This window comes from Macaca nemestrina, chromosome 1, assembly GCF_043159975.1.
Source record: "Macaca nemestrina isolate mMacNem1 chromosome 1, mMacNem.hap1, whole genome shotgun sequence".
Taxonomy (NCBI): domain Eukaryota; kingdom Metazoa; phylum Chordata; class Mammalia; order Primates; family Cercopithecidae; genus Macaca; species Macaca nemestrina.
Genome location: NC_092125.1, coordinates 116776809 through 116800273, shown reverse-complemented (window position 1 = coordinate 116800273; position 23465 = coordinate 116776809). Strand labels below are relative to the sequence as shown.

The 23465-nt window shown below is 42.2% G+C and overlaps 1 long non-coding RNA gene across 2 annotated transcripts in view; it reads left to right on the top strand.

The window, feature by feature from the left end:
• The window catches only part of LOC105479129 (uncharacterized), a 29347-nt gene extending 23496 nt beyond the window's left edge, over nucleotides 1-5851 (top strand). Inside the window, exons 1-3 of one of the 2 annotated variants that reach the window (XR_985706.3) lie at nucleotides 127-264; nucleotides 5149-5247; nucleotides 5716-5851. This is a non-coding gene — a long non-coding RNA (uncharacterized lncRNA). Of the gene's footprint in view, nucleotides 1-126; nucleotides 265-5148; nucleotides 5248-5715 lie in introns of those variants that run through there. The other variant, XR_011607171.1, reaches the window with a different exon arrangement.
• The last annotated feature ends 17614 nt before the right edge of the window (nucleotides 5852-23465 follow it).

Genomic DNA, 23465 nt, shown 5'->3' with positions numbered 1-23465 from the left:
TGGGAAGTGGAGAAAGGGAATGGTGAAGATAATGGTAGATATTTGGGCTTTGTAGACTTTTATAATGATGAAAGAAACGTCCACTTAGCTTGAATCTCATCTTCTACTTCCATAATTCTAAAGTATTTTTAAAATTTAATTGGAATTAATTTCATCTAAAAATCTCAATTTTGGATTAGCCTACGTGAAGTTCAAGAACACGATCTTACCTGTATGCTGGTAAGAACTGCAATTGGATATATCCTGCTGTCTGGCATCCTCTGGGTCAGTTTCCACTTTTTCCTATTGAGGGACTTACAGGTTCTTTAGTTACACAGGTAACTGTGGTTTGAAATTTAAAACAACAGTATGTCTTTCATAATTCTCCTGAGAAAGAAAAATTCCAACAGTAAACAACGCCACTGAGGTTTCTCCTCCCCCACCAGTTGCATCAAAATGCTATTCTTGCTTTGTCTTACACTAACAGGGTAGACCAGTCACTAATCTCTCTGAACACACATCTCCCAACCTGTAAAATGGTTGCTACCTGCTTTGATTCACTACTGTCAAGATTAGAGATGATGTATGTAAAGTACTAGGACAAAGTACATGCTCTAATAATGGGAGTTATTATTTTCAGTGGAAACTAGTAGGATAAATAGCCAGAGAAAGAGATAAAAGCAAAAGGTGGTAAGGAGAAAAGAAAATTCAAGGAACATTTGTAGTAAATTTCAACATTTTTTTTGCGGTAACTTTGATATGTGTTTTCTATGATGCCAGGAACTAACATCTCTTAAGGGAGCATTATCTGCCTGCTTCTGTACTAGGGATTTTACATATGTTTTCTTAATTCTCACAACAAACTTGTAACGCAAGTAGTCTCTTCCCACATTATACATGGAAAAACTGAGACTCAGAATGTGTAGGTGGCCTTCTCAGATTCATCAATGTGGTAAGTAGATAAATTGGTGTTGGTGTTAAAACTCAAATAGTTCCAAACCTATGCCTGTCTACTTACCAGGCTGTGACTACTGCACCAGGTCTGATGATGCCTTCATGGTTTCTTATCTCCTGCACATTTTTCTCCACCTGGCCTCACTCTGATCACAATGGCAGATCCAGGGCGTCCCTCTTCCACTGACAGAAAATCAGTGCAAATTGACTTATGCACATCAAGGACAAAATGTGTTCATGGTCATGACAAGTCTAAAGGTAGACTTTGGCCTCAGGCATGGCTGCACTCAAGGGCTCTATCTTCCCCATTTCTCAGTGCAACTTTCCTCTGAGTTCTGACTCTGGCTTTACTTTCATAGGGCTGTCTCCTCTGAATAGCAACCTTACAACCCATGACCCTGGGAGTAGGGAGAAGAGCAGCCTTACTTTCTCCCAGGGTCTATTTTAACCATATCAAATCTTAGTGAAAATCCACATGTCTATTTCTCAACCAATCACTGTGGCTTGAGGGGTGCCAGGTCCCGCTGGCCAGGCCTCCATCTCCAGCCCACTCTTGTGACAGGTTCAGCCTTACTTGAACCACAAGAAATGATTCCCCATAGAACAGAGCAAAAAGGAAGAGCAAAAGAAGTCCTCAATAGAACAAAGCCACAGACAGCCTCTACAGAGCTCTTGTTGCTTTTTACTCAGCAACACCTCTCATAAACCCAGCCTTTTGCCTTAGAAAAGCTCCTACTTCAGCTCCATAGGGATTGATTTCATAACTGCTTCTTTTTTGCATGTGTTTCTTCCATCATTATGTACTATCTCTGTGTGATGTCTAAAAATACCAAGTGGACATGGTATATCCTGCTCCTTCTTCCTGCCCAAGTTAGCAAAATAGCAGAATTTTCAATGCTTTTGGCTACAATTTACAGAAAACTGATCAAAATGGCTTCGACAATGAGGAAAATGTCCTTTTACACACATTAAGAAGTCCCGGCCGGGAGCGGTGGCTCAAGCCGTAATCCTAGCACTTTGGGAGGCCGAGACAGGCAGATCTCGAGGTCACAAGATCGAGACCATCGTGGCTAACACGGTGAAACCCCGTTTCTACTAAAAAATACAAAAATAAACTAGCCGGGCAAGGTGGCCGGCGCCTGTAGTCCCAGCTACTCGGGAGGCTGAGGCAGGAGAATGGCGTGAACCCAGGAGGCGGAGCTTGCAATGAGCTGAGATCCGGCCACTGCTGCACTCCAGCCTGGGCGACAGAGCAAGACTCCGTCTCAAAAAAAAAAAAAAAGTCCCAAGGTAGAGCAGCTCTAGGGTTGACTGAGTCTCCGTGATTCAGGCTCTTTCCATTTTTCCTCTCTGCTATCCTCATTGTGGCAGCGTTGTCCTCAGTGCGCTCCCCTCAAGGCTGCAGGATGGACACAGTGTCCTGGGCACCACCGCTAGCCTGCAGTGGTCAGGGAAGAGCCAATGAAGCTGGCGAGGAAGGGAGAACCTAATCAAGGCCAGTTCAAAGCATTTAAGTGGCAACAAAGTATAGGATGGACTAGGGGAGCAAGATCTGGATTCTGAGAGCTCGGTTAAAAGGCTGTTGCAATAGGGCAGAAATGCCAATATGGAGACTGAAGAAAGAATGGAAAGCAGGAGATACAGGTGGGGCTCATTGCCCTAAGAGTCTGAGTTCTACTGAGAGTCAAACACTGAGCTGACTTGATAAAAAATCACATTTCAGAGTACTTAAAAAATTTTTTTTTTTTTAGTTTTCTTCAAGCTCATATTGTAAAACAGACCGTTAGTATAAATTGGAAATGGGACCCCAAGACAACGGCTTTCTGGGTAGGATCTGAACCCACCATGAGAATTTTACTTTTATTTTTATTTATTTATTTATTTTTGAGATGGAATATTGCTCTGTCACCAGGCTAGAGCGCGGTAGCACCATCTCAGCTCACTGCAACCTCCACCTCCCGGATTCAAGTGATTCTTCTGCCTCAGCCTCCCCAGTAGCTGAGATTACAGGCACGCACCATTATGCCTGGCACATTTTTGTATTTTTGGTAGAGATGGGGTTGTACTATGTTGGCCAGGCTGGTCTTGAAGTCCTGACATCAGGTAATCTGCCCACCTCGGCCTCCCAAAGTGCTGGGATTACAGGTGTGAACCACCACATCTGGCTGAGAATTTTACTTTTAATAACATGTTCTCTCTTTGATCACCAGACTGTCTCTAATATTAGTTGATGTGTACGGAACATTTGTTAGGATGCAATAGTCCAAATTTAGATGCAAATATTATGTTTAAATTGTAACAAAGTGATTGCTTTCTAGTGATGTCATTTCAAGGAATTGGTAACTTGGTTTTCCATTGATGTCTTGGCCCATGAAGGATAAGCTGCAGTGGACTGAAGACAGGATGACACCCAGTTAGCACCACAGGGTCCTCTCTCCCAGGCAGTGCAATGTAGCAGGACACCCACTCTAGTGCATGCTATTGCAGTTACCGCTGCTGGAACCTGCTGGTGAAACCATTGACCTGACCTGGACTAAGCACCTGAGACTTCTTGCTTCTCAGTTTGTCCAGACAACAGCCTCAGCTCTGCCCTTGTAGTTGCATGCTACATTCTGTCCAGAATGTTGAGAGTTATAGTTCTTTCTCTTCCATGGACTAGAGACCTCCCTTTCACCATGAGATCAATGAAGCTTAACCTCAGGACCTGTCCCTTGCATTGGCCCCTTTCAGGGCCCTGAAGGAGTCTTGCCAATGCGTTTACATGGTCACCTGTCATTGTAAAATTTGCAAAGCTGATAAGATATTTTCACTGCAATTTAGAATGCGGCCTCTTTCACTCGGATTCCCACTCCATCACATATCTCTTTGGGTGGGGCAGCATTGGACGGGGCTACAGGCATTTCTGGAATGCAGTTAAGGGAAAGATGAATGAGGGACAAGTTTAGTTTGTGTTTATGAAGATATATTTGTGTAGGTCACAGCCACCTCTACGCATAGTTATGTTACTGCCAACCACTCCAGAGCACAAATGGCTTTCTGAAACTCCTGTCACCGCTGTGCTGACGCACCCACCGCTTGGTATCACATGCAGGGCTGGAGGTCATGGGGAAATGAGAAGGTGTCCTTCAGCGCTCAGCACCGGTTACAGATGGAAAGTGGAGGAGAAATAAAGTCTGAAATGTATCAAGCCAAAGATTGTATATGGAGAATTATTTCAAACAGTGAATGTAGAAAGTTGTAAGTGGAAGATTCAGTTCTTACAACGCCTCATCAGACTGCAAGCTCTCTCATCATAAAGATGCCTGAAAATGTAGTGTATACAATTACAAAAAAATTAGCCCCTTTTGCTGTTATTTTGAATGAGAGTTTTGAGAAATAGAGTTGATGAGAATTCCTACGTTTGTAGGGCATGTGCTCTGAGCAAAATGACAGAGTACCTGTCCTATGAACCTGTGTTCCTACATATATGGAACAGTTAATATATGACAGAAATGATAGATTTTTTTTCAAATTTGAAAACAATCATAAAAATGTTCATGACATTCCCAATAACAAGTTGGAAAGCTAAAAGACAATTTTTTGGAAGTATCAGTAACTAAAAAAAATTGTGATCGACCATTCCAGAGAAAATGTTAAATTATCTTTTTCTTCTCTTTAGGTAGTGATATCTCAAAATTATAATGAAGAATCAAAGAGTTTGCAGCCCAAAGATGTTTTTTAAAAAAGGTTTTTGGAGTTGTGGCAGGCAGTTAATAAAAATATTTCGCTATTTTTCTGGATTTGTGATATTTGTGCTATCAACGTTAAAAGTTTTAATTTCTTGTGATTCTTCTCTCGATCTAAATAAGTAGGCCAGGCATGGTGGCTCAACACCTACAATCCCAGCACTTTGGGAGGCTGAGGCAGGAGGATTGCTTGAGGCCAGGAGTTCAAGACTAGCCTGGGCAACATAGCAAGACCCTGTCTCTACAAAAACATTTAAAATTAGCAGAGCATGGTGGCACATGCCTGTGGACCCAGCAACTTGGGAGGCTGAAGTGGAGGATCTGTTGTGCCCAGGAGTTTGAGGCTGCAGTGAGCTCTGATTGCGCTGCTGCACTCCAACCTGGGAGATAGAAGAGACTTTGTCTCTTAAAAAAAAAAAAAATTACAACAAATAAACATTCGTATTTGTACCTAATTGTTAACTTATAATTTTGGTTCTTTTTTTGACAGAGGAAACCCCAAATTTAAAAAGCTTCAGGCCTCCCACAAAACCTGGATCCACTGTTGGTCGACGGAGAAAGGAAGGCAGTATTCAAGTTTTCATGACCTGTGAGTCTGTGTTTCTGTAGAAGTTCCTGTTGCAAGGAAACAGGAATTAGTCCTTCAGAACTGAAAAACTGGTCTTTAATCAAGCCAGCAAAGGAGTCAGCCTTGAATGGTGGCAGACACGAAATTTTGGGTTATTTTTTGTTTTTCCAGCAGATTGAGAGAACTTGGACAAGTTATTTATCCCTGAAAATCGGTCTCATCACTGGTAAAATGAGGTTTTGGGGTTAGATGAAGTGAAAGTTCCTTTTTAGTGCTATGTTTTTTATTTTCGCAGCTAAGTGTTGCTATGTCAAGGTATTCCATTACTGATTGTGGAGAACACAGAAGAATGACTCATGAATTTTTAATTTGTAAATGACTGCTGCTAAGTTTATGAACCCCTATCATTCTCATAAGTAGGTTAAACATATTCCTCATATATTATTTCACATCATTCAATTATTTAACAAATCCTTTATTTCGTAACAGGGCAAAGGTACACTTTGGTGCTGCTTCCTCTAAGTAGTCGGGAATTCTGCAGAAGTGGAATCCAAAGCAATTAAGCTTCCCCATTACAACTGTACCACCACCTTCATTTCTGCATGCCTCTTAATTTTTAAGCTACCTTATTATACGTGTGATCCTGTTTTATCTCCACCACATTCTTAGGTGGTAAGTGGAGCAGGGATAATAATCTATATGTAATGGATTTGAAAACAGATGAAAAAGAGCTAAATGCTTTTTCTATGAGTTTTAGTTGGCTAGAGACAAAAACAATCAGAATATGGGTCTTCAGATGCCCACTCCCACTATGAAGGTCAGCATACAGAAATAAGTGTCTAGCAGGGAAAGGTGAACACTCTTGTTATCACCAGTTACTGGTAAATATTAGCCAAAGCCCTAGGATTACATGAAATGGGAACACAGGTGAGAGCATAACACCCAAGCAAGATGAGGACCCCGTTCATCCATTGTTGGGAACAGATCTGAAATTCATTTTAAATATTAAAAGAGCCAATTGAGAGTGGCCAGTTCCTGCAGGAAAATGAAACATTGTCCTGTCAGCTCCTACCAGTTTCAGTGCACAGCTAAATGTACTAGCTGAGTGACTAGTAACCACCAGCTAACCCAGAGTCTATGGAGCACAGATAACACATCTGGGCAAGGACTGGCTGGCTAGTGTCGCCTCAGCCACACTGACTTGTTCTCCAATGAATGTTTGCTATTGGACAGTTTGTTCCGAGTATAGTTAGAGAGGCCAGAGAGGCCATGGGAAGAGGCCACATGCACATCTGCACCTGTGCCCCTCAGTGTGTCCCTGCCTGTGCAGGAGCCTGTTCAAATATTGATCAACAGCAGCTTTGTCACCGTCACCGGAAATGGGAGCTCCCTCTGGAACATGGGCCCACTTAACCAGAAAAGGATGGTGTTTCTAAGAACTGTCACTTTGATAATTCAGCTTGGAAGGTAAGACAGCTCACAGATGTGTGTATAAGATCCTTGGATATGAATTTGGTGACTAGCTCTCTTGCAATATTTGCCAGCTATTTCCTTTCATATACGTATTTATTTTATTTCTTTTCTTTTATATATTTATTTCAGATATATTTTCCTTTCATATGCATATATACACACAGATATACATATATGCTCACATATATATACACGGGCACATTAATATGTTTGAAACCTCACTGAGAGAAACATCCAGAACACATTTTAGACATAGGTGACATAGCATTCAGCTCTGAGCCCAAGTACATGTCAGCTGAGGCCTGCTATGGTCAGGACTCACTTTCTGATGAGATCTGTCCAGCATAGCAGTCCACACTGTCCTCCACAACAACACCAGGCCGCTAGAGACACTTGAAGTCACCAATGCAATCAAAATTTCAGTCCTCAGCACAATAAGATTCAAATGTAGTTAAAGTGAGAACTACAGTATTCAATTGCTGATTCTGGCTTCTCAGAGATTTTAATGGAGAAAAACACATCTTGGTTTTATTATCTGCCCCAAAACTGATTTTTAAAGTCTCTTCCTACCTCACATTTAATACCTCAGGTAAAATTATATTTTTTAGAGTTTCTTGTACATCTATGCTATTTCATGCCCTTTGTCAAAGATAATTTACAACTATGAGAAAGGGATGGAGTAGGAAGAGATGATTCCCACTTAATGAATGCTGTCTGAATGCTAGGGTCTGTACAATGTATATATCTTTTATACCTCCAGTATTAGAATTCCCACTTCCCAGATGAATAAACTGAGGATTCTAAAGGTTAAGCAATTCACCTGAAGTTACATAGGGAGTTGATTCTTGTCTGCTCAATCCCTAAGACTTATCTCCAAGGGCCAAATCTATGAGCTGTGTATGACAACTAACAATTTGTCAAACCCTAGGGGTTCTTTGGCCCTCTGCAAGTGAAATCAGTCTGCATTTGCACGTTGCTCAAATGTTCACAACTCTGACATTTCACCACAGGAAGGCAGACTCATAAAATATTTTATGCAATAAAACCGCTGATAAAGGCTAATCTTCTAGATAGGACCCAAAGAACAGACAGTTCATTATTTTTCTAACTGTTCCTTTATGTTAATGAACTTTGGTCAATGTTCCAGTAGTGGCATAAAAATCTGGGAATGTAAATAAAAGACTTGGCTCTTTTCCTTGACTGTAGGTTTGTCATTTAACTTCGCTATGTTCTACTTTCCTTGTCTATAAAACAGGTACAATAATCATGCTGAAGTTATGATGAGACTATATATATGAAAGCTCTTAGAAAATGATATTCAGGCTATTCAGGTATCTTGGCTTTCATCTACTAAATACAGACATGGTGTGAAATAGATACATACTTGCACAATAATAGCTGATGTTCATTGACTGTTTACTGTGTACAGGCACTGTGCTAAGTGCCTACAGTAACCATTTCATTTCATCCTTTCAACACTGTGGGATAGGTATTGGTGTTATTCCCATTTTACAAGTGGGAAAAAGCAAGGCATGGAAACGTAAGTAACTCTCCAAGTCATACAGTGGGAATAGGTGGAGTCAGGTGGAATTTCAACCCAGGAGGCTTCTTTTCAGAGCCTGTGCTGTTAACTGCTTTCTTATACTGCCTCCCATATATAAGTACAGTCATACGTCACTTAACATTGGGGATACATTCTGAGAAATGTGTACTGAAGCAATTTAGTCCTTGAGCAAACATCATAGAGTGTACTTACACAAATCTAGATGGTATATATGGTTTTATTTATATATGTTTTCATATAGATAACCAAATGTTCCAGCACAATTGCTGAATATCAATCATTTCCCCTGCTTTCTATGCCAATATCAAGTCCCATATATCAGATTTCTACATATGCTCCCTTATAATCTTATGGACCATCATCATATATGTGGTCTATTATTGACCAAAACATCACTATGTGGTGCATGATCATATAATAAAATGACGCTGGACTTTGGGAGGCTGAGGTGAGTGGATCACCTGAGCTCAAGAATTTGAGACCAGCCTGGGCAACACAGTGAAACCCTGTTTCTACTAAAATACAAAAGAAATTAGCTGGGCATGGTGGTGTGCCTATAATCCCAGCTACTCGGGAGGCTGAGGCAGGAGAATTGCTTGAGCCCGGGAGGCAGAGGTTGCAGTGAGCCAAGATTGCGCCACTGCACTCCAGCCTGGGTGACAGAGTGAGACTCCATCTCCACATTAAAAAAAAAAAAAAAAAAAGACCCTGGAAGCCTTATATAAATAATTAGGTTTATTATCAAAAGATAAGCATTTAGCCTACACACTCCAGCCAGAATATTCCAATACAAACAAATAGCTCACTATGTTGGCACCCTGGGAGAGAGCCTCATTAGTCCCCAGCACCGATGGGTAATGTCTCGGTTCTTGATGTTTCCTGACCAGTCTCTTCCGATTGCTTCTCCTTAACCACCATCACCCTCTGGCTTTTCCCTCTGCTGAAATTCAGTGACTTTCAGTATCTATTCCCGCTGCTCCTCCTGCCTAACTGCCAGGAAGCCTTCTCAAACTCCAAGGCTGGCCTGCCTTTCGTCTTTGCTCTGGCCCTTAGAACACCCTGAGCTTCTCTCTGTCCCGGGAGGACCCCTTTACTCCTGGGTCTGTTTCCTGTCATATGCACCTCAAGGGCTGTACTGCGCTTTCCTCATCTTTGTATCTTCAGGACTTCTCGCAGCCCACATTCAAGTTTCTCAAGTAGTAAGTCTATAAAAATTGCTAGACAATGGCATCTTGGATTGAATCCAGGAACAGATGACGGACATTCTTGTGGAAAAACAGGTAAAATCTGAATAAAATCTGAAGTTTAGTTAATAATATTATGCCAACATTAATCTCCTAGTTTTGATAAATGTGCTGTGGTTATACAAGATGTTAACATTAGAGAAAGCTGAATAAAGAGTATATGAAAACTTTCTGTATCATCTTTGCAACGTAACTATTTTGAAACAGAAAGTTCAAAAGTCGATCATTAGACAGCTTTGTAGCACAGTGGTTAAGGTCATCTTTTTGGAGTCAGGCAGACCTAAGCCACCTACTACATGTACTGTGTGATCTGAGGCAAAGCAAAGCATACGGTCTCTCCCAACCTCATTGTTAAATGGCCTGGCACAGTAGAAACATTCAGTCATTGGTAGTCGTTTTTGTTAAAATAAAAGTTATATTCATAATAATAAAGTATTACTATTATAGCAATTTAGCGAGGATATGGTCTGAACTTTCTTTTTTAAACTTAGCTCACAATGCACACCAGGATCCCACATCTGCCTCTCTACTCGACAGATGCATTCTCAATGTTCTAGGATCTATTCCGACACTGGAAGTGCAACAGTGAACAAAACACAAAAATCCCTGCTGTAAACAGCTCACCTTCTAGGGGAAAGAGACAGGCAATAGACATAAAATGTATAATACACTGGTTCTCAAGGCGAGTTCCCAGACCAGCAGCATCAGAATCACCTGGAAAATTTTTAGAAATGCAAATTCTTGGGCCTGAGCCCAGAGCTACTGAATCAGAGATGTGGGGCTGGGCTTAGCAATGTTTTAATAAGCCCTCTAGGTGATTCTGGTAAGTGCTCAGGTTTAAGAAACATTGGTACAGTGTCAGTGATAATCACTATTTTGGAGAGGACTAAAGCAGGAAATGGGTGGAGTGCTGGGGTGAGGAGACAGATTGTGGCTTTCAACAGGGTGACCAGAAAAGCCTTACTCCAAAGGTAACAACTGCTCGAAAACATCAAGATGAAGAAGTGGGCCTCCAAAATAGCAAGGGAAGAGCATTTCTGGGAAAGGAGTCGGGAGCAGGCCCGAGCTGTTCAAAGAAGAGCAGCTGTCCTGGGGTGAGAAGGGTAGAAAGCATGAGGAGAGGTGGGAGAGGTTGTGGGGCTCCAGGTTGCACAGGGACTGGTAAGCCATTGCCCAAGAGCGTGACAGTCAACACAGTCAATCAGAGTTCTGCCAAAGACACTCTGCCTTTTCCTGTATGGCTCCAGGCCCTCCTCTACCCCCAAATCCACCCACCCTGCCTACCCTTCGTGGCTCTAGCCAGTTCCTTCTCTTCCTTGGGCTTCTCCATCCCCAACTTCTGATAAATAGTTTGATAAATAGTTCTCTTGTTTTTGCCCTATTGGACTGCTTAGTCTGAAAGAGAAACTCAGTCTTTCTCCTTCTTTCTTCACACTGCCTATCACAATGCCTGTGCATTGTGTCTACCCCATAAATATTTACTGAGCTTCTCTTAAGGTGCCAGGACAGAAACCAACACATACTGGCACTCAATAGACATTATTAATGATGCCAATCATTCTGAAATTTCCTCCTTCACAGGGCACACAGGTTCACTCTCAAAGCCAAAGTATTTTGGATTCAGTTGAAGGACTAACCCAGAGTGTGACTTACAAACGGGAGAGGCCCTCCCTATTCCCAGCTGCTCTCCCTTTGTGCCTAATGGCCTGAATAGTTCTGGTTGGCTGCAACTCTGAGTATTGACAAAGAGCATCATCAATGTACTGCTAACCATGGGCCAAAATACACCAAGTGGGCAGGTAGCACAAAAAAAGAAAAAAGGGTATTATGATCAGTCAGAGCTGGGTTTGAATTCAAGCCCAACCACCCGCAGGGGCTCTTACCCTTTTCTTTTCTAATATTGTAAACCCCTTCAGCAACTGAGATTGAAGCGTATGGACCATTTGCCAGTATGAGGCTTTTAAAAGCATAAAATAAAGTGCATAAGATTACAGAGTAGATAACTTTATTGAGATATAATAATGTTAAAAGCTATTAGAACACTTATAAAAACTGTGCTATAGTAATATTTCTACCTCTTTATTGGTGCATTAAGTAATAAGATTTAGAGGCAGGTTTAACAAGTACCAAAATTTTGATGTAATACTGAGTGTAAATGATATTTCAAGATACTTAGAGTGTATGATATTGTTAGAGGTAGGTGGGAGAGAAAAAGGTTTCTTTCATCTTGTATCATCCTGAATTCTCTGCAAAGACAGATTACTTTGCTTCTCTAAATTTCAGTATCCTTACCCGTAAAATGATGCTTAATAGATGGCAGGAATTATTGTTATTATTTTCAGCAGCAGTGTGTTAGTAATTAAGGATAAATATATAAAATATTTATATTTTTATAAATACATATCCATAATATCCCCATAAATATCCTGTAACATACTGTGTGTCACCTCTTGGTTATTATCACGGTCAGTTCTGTAATTTGACTCAGTAGGAGGTCATCCTTTTGGGGATTTTTACTCCCCAAATGTCCCATATTGACCTGAAATATTTTCTTTAGAGAATAATGCATAGCTTTGGTAATGAAAGACTTTCAATTGCAAGAGACCCCTAACAAAAAATAAGAACGTCTGACAATCACCCTAAACCCTAGTTACACCCCCCTATAGTCCTAAGTTGGAAAGTGAAACATTTGCTAACCCGGGAGAAAAGGTGAGTGGCTTTAAAATAAAAAGATGATATATACTTGGGACAATCTGCATCTGCCTCCAATTCACTCTTTTCCCAGAGGACACTTTAAAGAGATGTAATTGTTAGCCAAACAAGATATCTAGTCTATAGTCATGGTCCCAAAGAGGATTTTCCTAAAGTTCAGTGGTGTATTTGGTTATAATTTGTCTGTTCCCATATAACCCATATATTCCAGTTCATTCTTCAGCTAATTTCCATCTTAAAATCATATCTTGACTATCGCTAAGTGACATTAAGTTGGTTTTCAAGCACTTGAGAGAAAAGTCCTTTCCTGAGAACCACCATTCCAGAACTGCTGTCTTCATGGTCCATGAAGTTCCTTCAAGCTCTGGAATACAGTGCTCCTCAAATGTCAGTGTGCCTCAGAATCACCTGGAGAAACCATTCAAACAGATTGCTGGAGCAACCCACAGAGATTCTCATTCAGAGGCCTGCGAGGAGGCCGGAAAATTTGCATTTTTAATAAGCTCCCCGGTTCTTTTACCTCTATGAGCCCAGTTTCCTTATTATTAGACCAGGATAATGATACTTTTTTTACAGGATTAATGAGCAGATGAGAAAAAGATAAGATATGTAAATATATTCAAAATACTAAGTCCCTAGCAGAAATGTAATAACTATTAATTCCCACAATGGGACATCGTTAGAGAGAGAAGGGGATATATCAGAGAAAGCTTTATAGAGGACACCAAAGCAGTCTTGAAGCAACGGAAATTAGTAAAGGAGAAGAAAGCAAAGGGTGTTCTCAAAATAATAATAATTTTAAAAAAAACCATATGCACAGGCTGTGTGTACAAAAAAACAGTTAATTCAGAAAGCTGCCAAAGCTACCCTTGGCTGAAGCAAGTGCATGGATCATATGAACACACTCAGGGTCTTGATGACAAGGGCCCTTTGTGCCATGCTAAAAAGTTTCAATTCAATTCTGAAGGAGATAGGAACCATTGACATTTTTTAAGCAGGTCAGTAACATGAAATGCGAACAAAGGAAGAGGAAGGGCTCCAGGCTGATGCCTAAGTTTCTGTCTTGAGTTTATATATATGTGTTGATGATGATGCAACCCACCAGAAGAAGTGCCACAGAAGAAAAACCTGGTTGAGGAAGAAGGTAATGAGTTAAAACTTTCTATGTCTAATTCAAGGCACCTAGAAGACACCCACATAGTGATAACAAGGGGTAGTGAATACATGTGAATCTAGATGTCTTAGAGAAATCTTGAAGCCTGAATCTAGAAGACCTCAGCATATAGGTGGAAGTTACATCCACAGGAATAGATGAAATCACCCATGGAGGATGTAGTAAGAGAGACACCCTAAGGACAGAACTCTGGAGGACAACACTTAAGAGCAATTTCCAATGGAGTTGAAGTCAAGGTTCATGACAGAGGGCAGGTCCCCTGTTTACTAGTCTCATAATATCTACACATAGTGAATTCTGGTTTAAATGGACATCAAGGTCAGTCTTGGTCAGTGGTACTCACAAAATCCAACACAACACTTAGGTGGTAGAAGCATTGCAAGGAAACATCACCAATAGGCAATAGACAGGAATATACTTGCCGGTAATAATTGGGGGTGAGTGTGATCCCCAGCACTGCCCCTCCAAATTCCTCAGTTGCCACAGTTCCTAGAGGGAGTCCCAAAGCAATGACCCCGATTGCTCATCCTGTAGAGAGGGTCTCTTCTTCATTAATTTCTGCATGAGTCAGATCCCAAGATTTTTCATAGCTCAGAAATCATCCACAGGAAGAAAGCCATCATCCGCCACAAGTCATCACAAAACTAAATGCTGTCCACCTTTCTCTTCCTTAGGATAAACAAGACACTGACATGGCACTGACATGGATCCTATTCATACTGCCAAGGCTACCATCTGGGCTTGGCCAAACGACCACAAACAAGCAGGATCCCACACCAGGCAGCCCCAGGGCACACGCTGTTCCTGCCATAGGCTTCAGAAGCATCTCACCCACAAGGGCACCATTCAGAAGCAGGCCGTGTGAGCCCGGGGAAGAGTAAGACGAACAATGGCAGAAAACTAGAAGGGAGTCTGGGCTCGTTCTCTGTGGGACAGGACAACAGAGGAGAAACTGGGGCATTCACAGGGAGAAGGAAACTCTCAGCCTTCAGAGGGGGGCGGGTTGGGGGCATCACAATTATACCAGAAGGAAACTCAATGTTTATAAAAATCCAAACCTACAGATTAATTAGGAAGCAATTTCAAAAGTAGTTTTCTTTCCTCCCCTTAAAGAATGAATTTAAGTATGCATTCATGCATGAAAATACTTTCTCATTTCAGGGAATATATTATGCAAAAGATGAGGCACACCTGCATCTGGGCCTGGGGATCTCCAAGTAATTAACAATCCCTTGTTATCTTCAAAGATGTTTTGTTAGGAAGAAAACCTGGGCCCTAAGTCTTGAGAGAATTGTAGCCCCTATCCTGATTTCACAAGAATTGAGCCTAAGGGCTGGAGGCTCGAGAACCGGACTGAGGCTTTGACAGGATTGTCACAGGCTAGGAAAACACAGGAAATGTTTAATCAGAAGGAATGAAAACACAGTGTACAAAGAGAAATCTGATCTCCATAGCCTATCTTTATTATGGCTAAGCGGTGTGGGGAGGGGAGAAGTGAATCTAAAACCACCAGACTGTTGAAACGGAACTGTAATGGGGCAAAAAGCCTGCCTCAAGACAAAAATGGGTTGTCCAGCTCCCAGTAAACACCTGTGCCAGCCGGTAGCTGTGGTATTCAGGCTCATAAATACCTCAGGCTGGAACATACTATTCTCACGGGCTGCACCTGTGAACTTTCTAGAGGGATTTGTTCCATTTGTGATTACTCCTTGGAATGTGAAGCCTTTTACTCTGGGCCTATACAGGCCATCTCCCGAGGTAATGTCCCATTAAAAAAGAAGGAAGAGAAAAGCCTAATTGGCCTGTGAGCTCTGGAGAGGCAGGGAGGGAATGGGATGGGAGTTCAAGCTGAATCCTGCCCCTCCACGCTCATTGCTGACCCCTGAAGTGACCTGGGTGAGCATGAACACCCATCTGCCAATCTAAGGCTAAACTTCAGGGCCCAGACAAATGGTAAGGAACTCTTCTTTAACTTGTGCTATTTTAAAAATAAATATACATCTTCATAGAGGGGAGGATTCCTTTTAAGAGGTCCTGTAGGTCCTGCTTATGGAGGTGAAAAGGATGCTGCTCTCCTCAGGAGTAGATGCTGGTTAAATACTTCTTGGCTGAGTCAGGTGAGAATGCACTTCCATGGGGTTGGAAGAGTTGTTTGGTAGAAGCAATACAAGGAAACATCACCAACAGTCATAGTGTGTTAGAAGGGAAAGTGCTTGCTGATGTAGTATGAGAGAAGACCTAAGGACAGAATTCTGGAGAAAAACTTTTAAGGAAGAGCAATTTCCAATGAAGTTCAAGTCAAGGTTTTATTTGTTTGCCACAGGACATTTCCCCCAAGAAAACCTAGAGAGGTGCAACGCAGAAAATTACAGCCTCTCAGGTTGCATCAGAAGGTGGTTCTAGTGACCTTCCCTGCTCAGCGTCTCCTGTTCCTTCTGAGGCCTCCTCTGGGACATCTTGCAAGACCCTGGACACCTTTGAGCTCAGTTTGGAAACACAGAATTAATCAACATCTAAGTATCTGCTCCCAGCTCCCATTCCCACACACAATCAAGTGGCTGACTTCTCAGCAGATCCTTGCACGATTCAGCCGATTTGTCAGAGCACATCTACTGATCCTTGGTGCCTTAGAAAGGCATTGGTAGGAGGCTGAAAATCAGCCCTTTAGGAAACTGGCAGTTCCCATTCCAGGACAGGTCTTCCACTGGGTCTCTGGGCATCTGCATTGTACAAGCCCTAAGCCGGTAAAAACCTCATTGGGTTATGTCCTTGGACTTCCTCTAATATTCATTGTCAGCAAAAATGAATAATGCCTAAATTACAGAATTACCACTGGGCTAAATTAATCTTCTCTAGAATGAATGCATCTTTAATACTTCCAGCAAAAACTACTTTGAGAAAAAGAGAGAAGGGTTACCTTATTTCCAGGCATCTTGTGTCAACAATCTACTTTAGGTTCCATACTTGCCACTCTTGAATAATTAAAAGTCAAGGTCACACATGTTACTGAAGAAACCCATAATGAACATTTAAGCATAAGTATTAGATTCTCTAAATTACCTCAGACTGTTCTTTAAAGGGGAGTAAGAGAGACAGAGAGACCTTGGCCTAATTTTTATTTGGGAAAACAGCTTTTTGTGATTTCATAACTTTTTCTTAGATAAAAAGATTTAAAAATTTAAGATAAACTCTCACTGACTAGATGACACAGCCTTCTTCTAGAAGAATATTGTAAGGTTCTGAGACAGCAGTGATGTCCTGATATCACTGCTTGATAGTGGAAGGAATTTCAGATATCCTCGAATCCTACACCCACACCCACATTCTGCAAGTAAGCTAATTGAGGTCCAGGTGGGTAAAGAAATTTTCTTCATGCACTAAAGCTAGCTAGCAGGCAGACAGAAACAAGAATCTCGTGTTTATGGCTCCAAATGCAGTGCTTTTCCTACTACATCATGTAACAAATGCAGAGCAATTAGTAAACATCTCTCAGAACTGCTGTTTTCCCTCCAGCGCAATTCAAATTGTGTTCATCAAACCCATTTATATGCCGCTAACAAGAATGCCTGCATCAGTTATGTCTTGCACACATTTGCTATAAAAAGAATGATCCTTAGGCCTTCAAATGTCTCTTTCATTTCTTGGGCCTCTGTGGACAAGCTGGAAGGATTGGGATGTTTCTGAGGAGCCAAAGAGGGTACAGATGGCTGGAACACAGGGCTTGTCCTGCGGGTAATGGGAAGGAGGAAGTATAGTGAGCCCAGTGATTCTCAAGCCTGGATGCAGTAGAGTCATTCAGAGAGGTATTTGTTACAGTACAGTGCCAACCTACATAGCCAGAGTTTTTTTACTTATTTGGCCTGGGGTGGGTCCAGAGCACTGGCATTTTCCAAGGTTCCTTTGGTGATGTGCATATGCAGATAGAATTGAGAATCACTAGAGAGCAAGGTTTTGGTATCAGAACTGGACTTAAAAACCCCAACCCTGACACATATACCTATTCTCTCTGAGTTTCCTTCATGTGTTTCTTCAAAATATTTTTATCCCACTGGGTTGTCGTAGATTAGTATAAGAAGTATATAGTAGTTTCTCAATAAGTTTAACCCTTCTTCCTACACTCAGGTGGCAATAACAAAGAAGTAGCCTGAAGTCATCTAGTGAAGGAGGAAAAAAAGGAAAGATAATTATGGCATTTGTGAAAAAGTGTTGAGTACAGGATCCGTCCAACTGAATTCTTCCTGGCTTCTGTTCTCTCCCTTCTTGCTGGAATAAATATTCATGTAAATCAATGGCTGGGCACACATAATCCCCCAGGATGTGGTTCTATCTGTTCAATGTTTTGCATCATTTTGTTCAGGTTGGGAAGTTTCTGTGTGCCTCTGTATACGGTTTTTCCTATGTGCCTTCAGCCATCAGAAGAATCTCTTAGGGGGTAGGGTGAAGGCTGGCAGAGACTGGCTGGGGCAGAGACATCTCTGCCCTCTGTCAGACATACTTTGCGTTATTCTACCTGCATGACATGATTCTCTGACAACCTAGCCCTCACAAAATGCCTCAGGTGATTGCACAAATAAGTCAACACAGTCCTTCCCAGGGGCGTCAGACACCATTTCCATTCTCATCTCTGTACACAAAGCATATGGAAAATTCTGGTGCCACAGGGATCAGGGCATGGAGCTGGAGTAAGTAAATAGCAACAGTTGATGCCTTTGGTTCCTAGAGTCACCTCAGTGAAAAAAGCAAAACCAGGTTTGATTTTTCTTTATTCCTCTTGTATTTTCTTTAGCCCACGCATCGGAGTTAAACTTAGAGTTCCCACCACCTGGACACTTGATTCTTTGCCAGTAACCCTGGCCCTGATCTCTGGCATCAATCTGTGTCCAGCGGTGACAGAGTGATCCCTCCCAGTCAAGGGGGTCTCCAGTCCACTGTAGGGCATGCGTGGCCCTCTGCTCTTATGCCTGCCTTTGTGTAGAGCTCCTGCCCAGGCCCTGAGTGAGCTCCCGCTCCCTGGTATCTGACTCTTTTCCATGACCCACACTCTTCAATGTCTACATTTCTCACACTGGAGGACTAGATTTCACAATGTTCGGGCTGCAAGAATCTACCTTGTGCAAGAAGCTTTGTCCCCCACATGTCACAGTTCAGCTCAGGTGGGAGGTACCAAAAGAAGGAAGGTGTATGGAGGCAGTGGTGGACTTTGGTGCAGCCCACAGCTTCATTACACAGTTGCCTAGGGAACTTCCAGGCCACCATCCAGCTGCCTCCAGCTGGGTCCCACTGCTGTTTCCGTTGGGCAACTCCCTCCATTGCTGCCTAGAGCATTTAAATGGCAAGATGACTCAAGATACCCTGCCCCAGGGGTTCCTGGCTTCTCTTGCTTCCTCTCCCAGCACCTCCCAGCCCTTTTCCCTGCAGTCATCACGCCCATGTGCCATTCAAGTGTGCAACTATTTTTACTAAAGTGTGAAGGATTTTCAGGACACAAACTATACTTAGCAGAGGTTAAAGTTCACATTATGTAATAGGGCATAAGTTTAAATCATTAAACAGCCTGTCCTACGCTCTTTCTGTCCTCACTCCTCTACAAATGGACTTTTTCAGTCCTAACACTTCTCTTTTTAATTCAGCCTATGTATAACTCAAGGCCTTTGTTCTCTGCAAGGAAGAGAGACCATTTCTTTTTAGGCCTCAAATCACTCCCTCAGTCTCAGATAGAGATTTTCTTATGACCATCAGAACCTCTGATTTAGAAGGAAGCTATGAAGAAATGTTAAAAGGAATCTTCCCAATGTTGAAAAATCTAGCCTAGAAATTTTAAAAAATGTAAACTATCCACCAAGGGGCTTGAACTGATGCTAGCTGACAACTGCAGTTGGCTTTTCAGGCCCAGGTAGTGAGAAGGAATTATGTTTGGGGGTGTTCATTTCAGCATAAGAATGCTCTTCATTCTGCTCATCTGCTAGAGGAAAGACCAGGGTCCGCACTACATGTGTACCAGGATGTTTCACCACATGGTCCCTCTGGTACTGAAAGCCCTGCTACAAACAGTCCTAGCTGCCTGTTCTGGACAGGAAGTGCCTCAGTGAAAAGGGTCCCCTTGCTCAAGGTCACATCCCCTTCCTAGGGCAGCCTGCATCCAATGACTGGTCAGAGTTGGTTGTAAAGGCTCAGCCCCCTTCCCCTGAGCTCAGGACAACTCTAAGGCAGCATCCCTCCTTCAGAGGCTGCATCACAAGTTCCACGGCTTCCTCTGCCTCTTTTGTAGAGAAGAGCTCTACCTAATACATCCCCACATGCTAACGTTCATCTCAGAGTAAGCTTCCCAGGGAACCAACCCCAGACAATGATCAGAAGAGCTTAGTAACATTTCTTAAACAACGTAACATTCCCAGGTTTGCTTTTTGTATTCTTTTTTCTTTTCTTTTCTTTTCTTTTCTTTCTTTTTTTTTTTTTTTTTTTTTTTTTTTTTTGAGACGGTCTCGCTCAGTTGCCCAGGCTGGAGCGCGGTGGCGCGATCTCTGCTCACTGCAAGCTCCGCCTCCGGATTCCCGCCATTCTCCTGCCTCAGCCAGGCGCCCACCACCACGCCCGGCTAATTTTTTGCATTTTCAGTAGAGACGGGGTTTCACCGTGTTAGCCAGGATCGTCTCGATCTCCTGACCTCGTGATCCGCCCGCCTCGGCCTCCCAAAGTGCTGGGATTACAGGCGTGAGCCACCGCGCCCGGCCTGTTTTTTGTATTCTTTTTTAAACCACTGCCACTATCAGTAAAGCTCTTAAAATACAGATGATAAATGCTCTTGTGTAGCCTCTGTCCTAGCTCCTGAAAGTGCTGACAGCAGGCGTAGCAGCATCAATGTCATGGGTGAGTGTATTTGAAATGTGGACCCTCAGTTCCCATCCCAGACTAAATAAATCAGAGTACAAATTTAATAAAATCCTCTGATGATTCCATATGCATATTAATGTTTGATATGCACTGGCCTACATGACAATTGGGTGAGAAATAATTAAGCAGGAATGTTTACTGGTAGCACAGAAGCATCCTGGCCCCCTTTTTCTCTGCCCAATGAAGGTAATCTGTTTTTCTTAATAAAAGGAATTTAAAAACCCATTATTTTTGGCATAGACCAATCACAAACAAAAGGGCAGAAAACAGAGGCAGATGGTCAGACAACACACTGCTCAGGTTAGGAAACCAAGCTGCAATATTAAGCAAACAGGGAAAAACGTTAAGGGAAAAATATGTAAAGTAAGGACCAGCACTTCTCAGAGTATAAAGGAAAAGATGAAAAGCCGCCCTTGCAATACAAAGATGGACTGTGAACATGAGCAGTGACTTAGAGCGTTCCCAGGAAACAATAAGGAACTTCGTATAAGAACGCTTTCTCAAAGTTCAGGCACACACGGAGATGTGAGCAAGAGGACAAGCTCACAACTGAGTAAACTCCATTCTCTTAGCCATACCATCAAAAGATTTCCACCAGCTCTTCAGTGAGGAGGAACTAGTTTATATGAGAACTGCAATAGTTTGTTGTAGGTAACGTGCTTACATGTTAAGGTGTAACGAAATGCTTCCATGCTTCTAATTCATAGGAAGGATTCTGTCATTCTCAGCAGATCCGTTTGTTGCTCATAAAACGCTGTATTACACTGTCTGTATTTCTTTATAGATGGATTGCTAGACAGAGTTTGACCTCTATGTGGCTTTTCCAATAAAAGTCCTAGAACACAGGATGGGCAGGAACAGGTAAGTGGCACTCAGAAAGAGTGTTGCTCTGTCATGATTTATGTTGGGTTGTGGCCTGTTTAAGGTCATTTAAAGGCAGCAAGAAAAGAGGGAGCTGTGGTGAGGCCATGACACAGCCTGCCCTGATAGAACAGAAACCCTAAGGGAAAATGTGTTAGCAGCCACCAAGAGGAGAGGCAGGGGCAAGCACATTCCACCCTGATTACAGCAATAAAATCTGAACAGAACACATGGAGTGGCTATTTGAGGACTCTGAAGAGTAAATGGTAGCAGATGGATTAAGAAAGAAGACCAGAACTCAAACTGCCACTGAATCAACAGTGAGTGTTCCCTTTCTCCTCTGTAGCCCCTAGTCTGGGTTTGTAGTAGCCCAAAATGCAGAAGCGAGCACCAGGTGTGGATAGAAACAGTGCCCCCTAGTTCTGGCTCAAAGTGCAGGTAATGCTGAGCAAGTGTGGGGGAAATCCCATCTTTCCCTCTTTTCTTTCTCTTCTTCATTCTTTCACACCCTACCCCAGGCAATCCTGTGGCACCCATAGCAGTGACAGTGACAGCAGCAGTGGTGGGTTCCCGCAGAGAACCGTTCCACTCTGATTGGAGGAGCGCTGATCTCAAGGGGATGGGGAACCCCCATTCCTTTCTTTTCCCTCTCTCTTCGTTCTCTTACTGCTTGGCCCAAATGTGGCCACGTTCATAGGAAGCATGCAGCCCAGGCAGAGCACTGGCTTCCTGGCCAGAGGATATTAAAGGGGAGCCACAGAGAACTGAAAGGTACTAGCAAGAGCCCAAAAAGGGAATGACTCAGGAAAGTGGCCACATACAGTTGTTTATAAACTCCTGGGCTCCATCCTGTGCTGGGCATGTGTGGATCTGATCCTAAACAGCACACCAAAGGCTATGAGGAATGACTTTGGCACAAATAGGAGAAAGATTTGAGTAGCTACAAAGGCTTGAAAAACAAAATTGACATTGAACTACAACCCACAGAACGCTGGCAAAATGTTCCACCTGAATCCACCCAGGTTGAATTGCTTGTTGAAGCATTAATATCAATAGTCACGAAGTATATAAACAAAATCCAGAGTCTCATAACATAACAGCCAGGATACAATACAAAGTTACTCAGCACGTTAGTTTTCAATTGCTGCCGAAACAAATGACCACAAACTTAGTGGCCATTTATGTTTTACGCCAGTTAGTGGCTTCAAACAACACAGCATTTTAAATGTTAAAGTTCTGCTGGTCTAAAGTCCAAAATCAGTCTCACTGGACTAAGTTCGGGTGTCAGCAGGGCAGATTCCCTCTGGAGGCCCTCAGGGAGAATCTGTCCCTTCCCTTTTCTGCTTCTAGGGGCTGCCCACATTCCTTGGCTTATGGACCCCTTTCTCCATCTTTAAAGTCAGCAACGTAATATCTCTCTGATCCTTCTTCTGCTGTCACAACCCTTTCTGACCACAGTCAGGAAATGTTTTCTGTGTTTAAGGATGCTTGTGATTATGTTTGGCCTACCTGGATAAGCCAGTATACTCTCCTCTCCTCAAGGTCGTCAGACAAGCAACCATAATTGCATTTGCAACCTTAATGCGTGGCAACCTGAATTCCTTTGTGTCATGTAACATAACATATTCACAGGTTCGAGGAGTTAAGACATGGCATCTTTGATGAGACTTGATTCTGCCTACAACCCTCACAATAAAATGAACCATCAAATCTCAACCCACATGAAAACAGACAACCAACAGATGCCAATGTTGATGTGATGCAGATGTGGGAACTTTCTGACAAAGACTTTAAGGTGGCTATTATAAAAAAAATCTAAGAAGTAAGGAAGAGGACTCGAGATTAATGGAAAGATAGAAAGTCTCAGTAGAAAAACAGAAGGTATGAAGAAGATCCAAATGTACATTTTTAGAATTAAAAATATAAAAACTAAAATTGTTTAACTTACTAGATTAACCAGTAGAAATTATCCAATATAAACAATAAAGAAAAATAGAGTTGGAGGAAAAAAATGAAAAAAAACTCACTCCTCAGGGACCAGTGAGTCAATATCAAAATCTCGAACAGTTGCATCACTGGAGTCCCAGAGCAGAGGAAAAATACTGGCAAAATAATGGCTAAAAACTTCCCAAATCTGGCAAAAGACATAAACCTATGGATTCAAGAAGCTCAGTGAGCTATGAACAGGATAAACCCAAAAAATTATGCCCAGTCATTCTATAATCCAACTGCTAAAAACTAGGATGAACAAAACTTTTGAAAGTAGCCAGAAAGACGACATATTACTTATAGGAGAACAATTCAAATAACTGTAGATTGC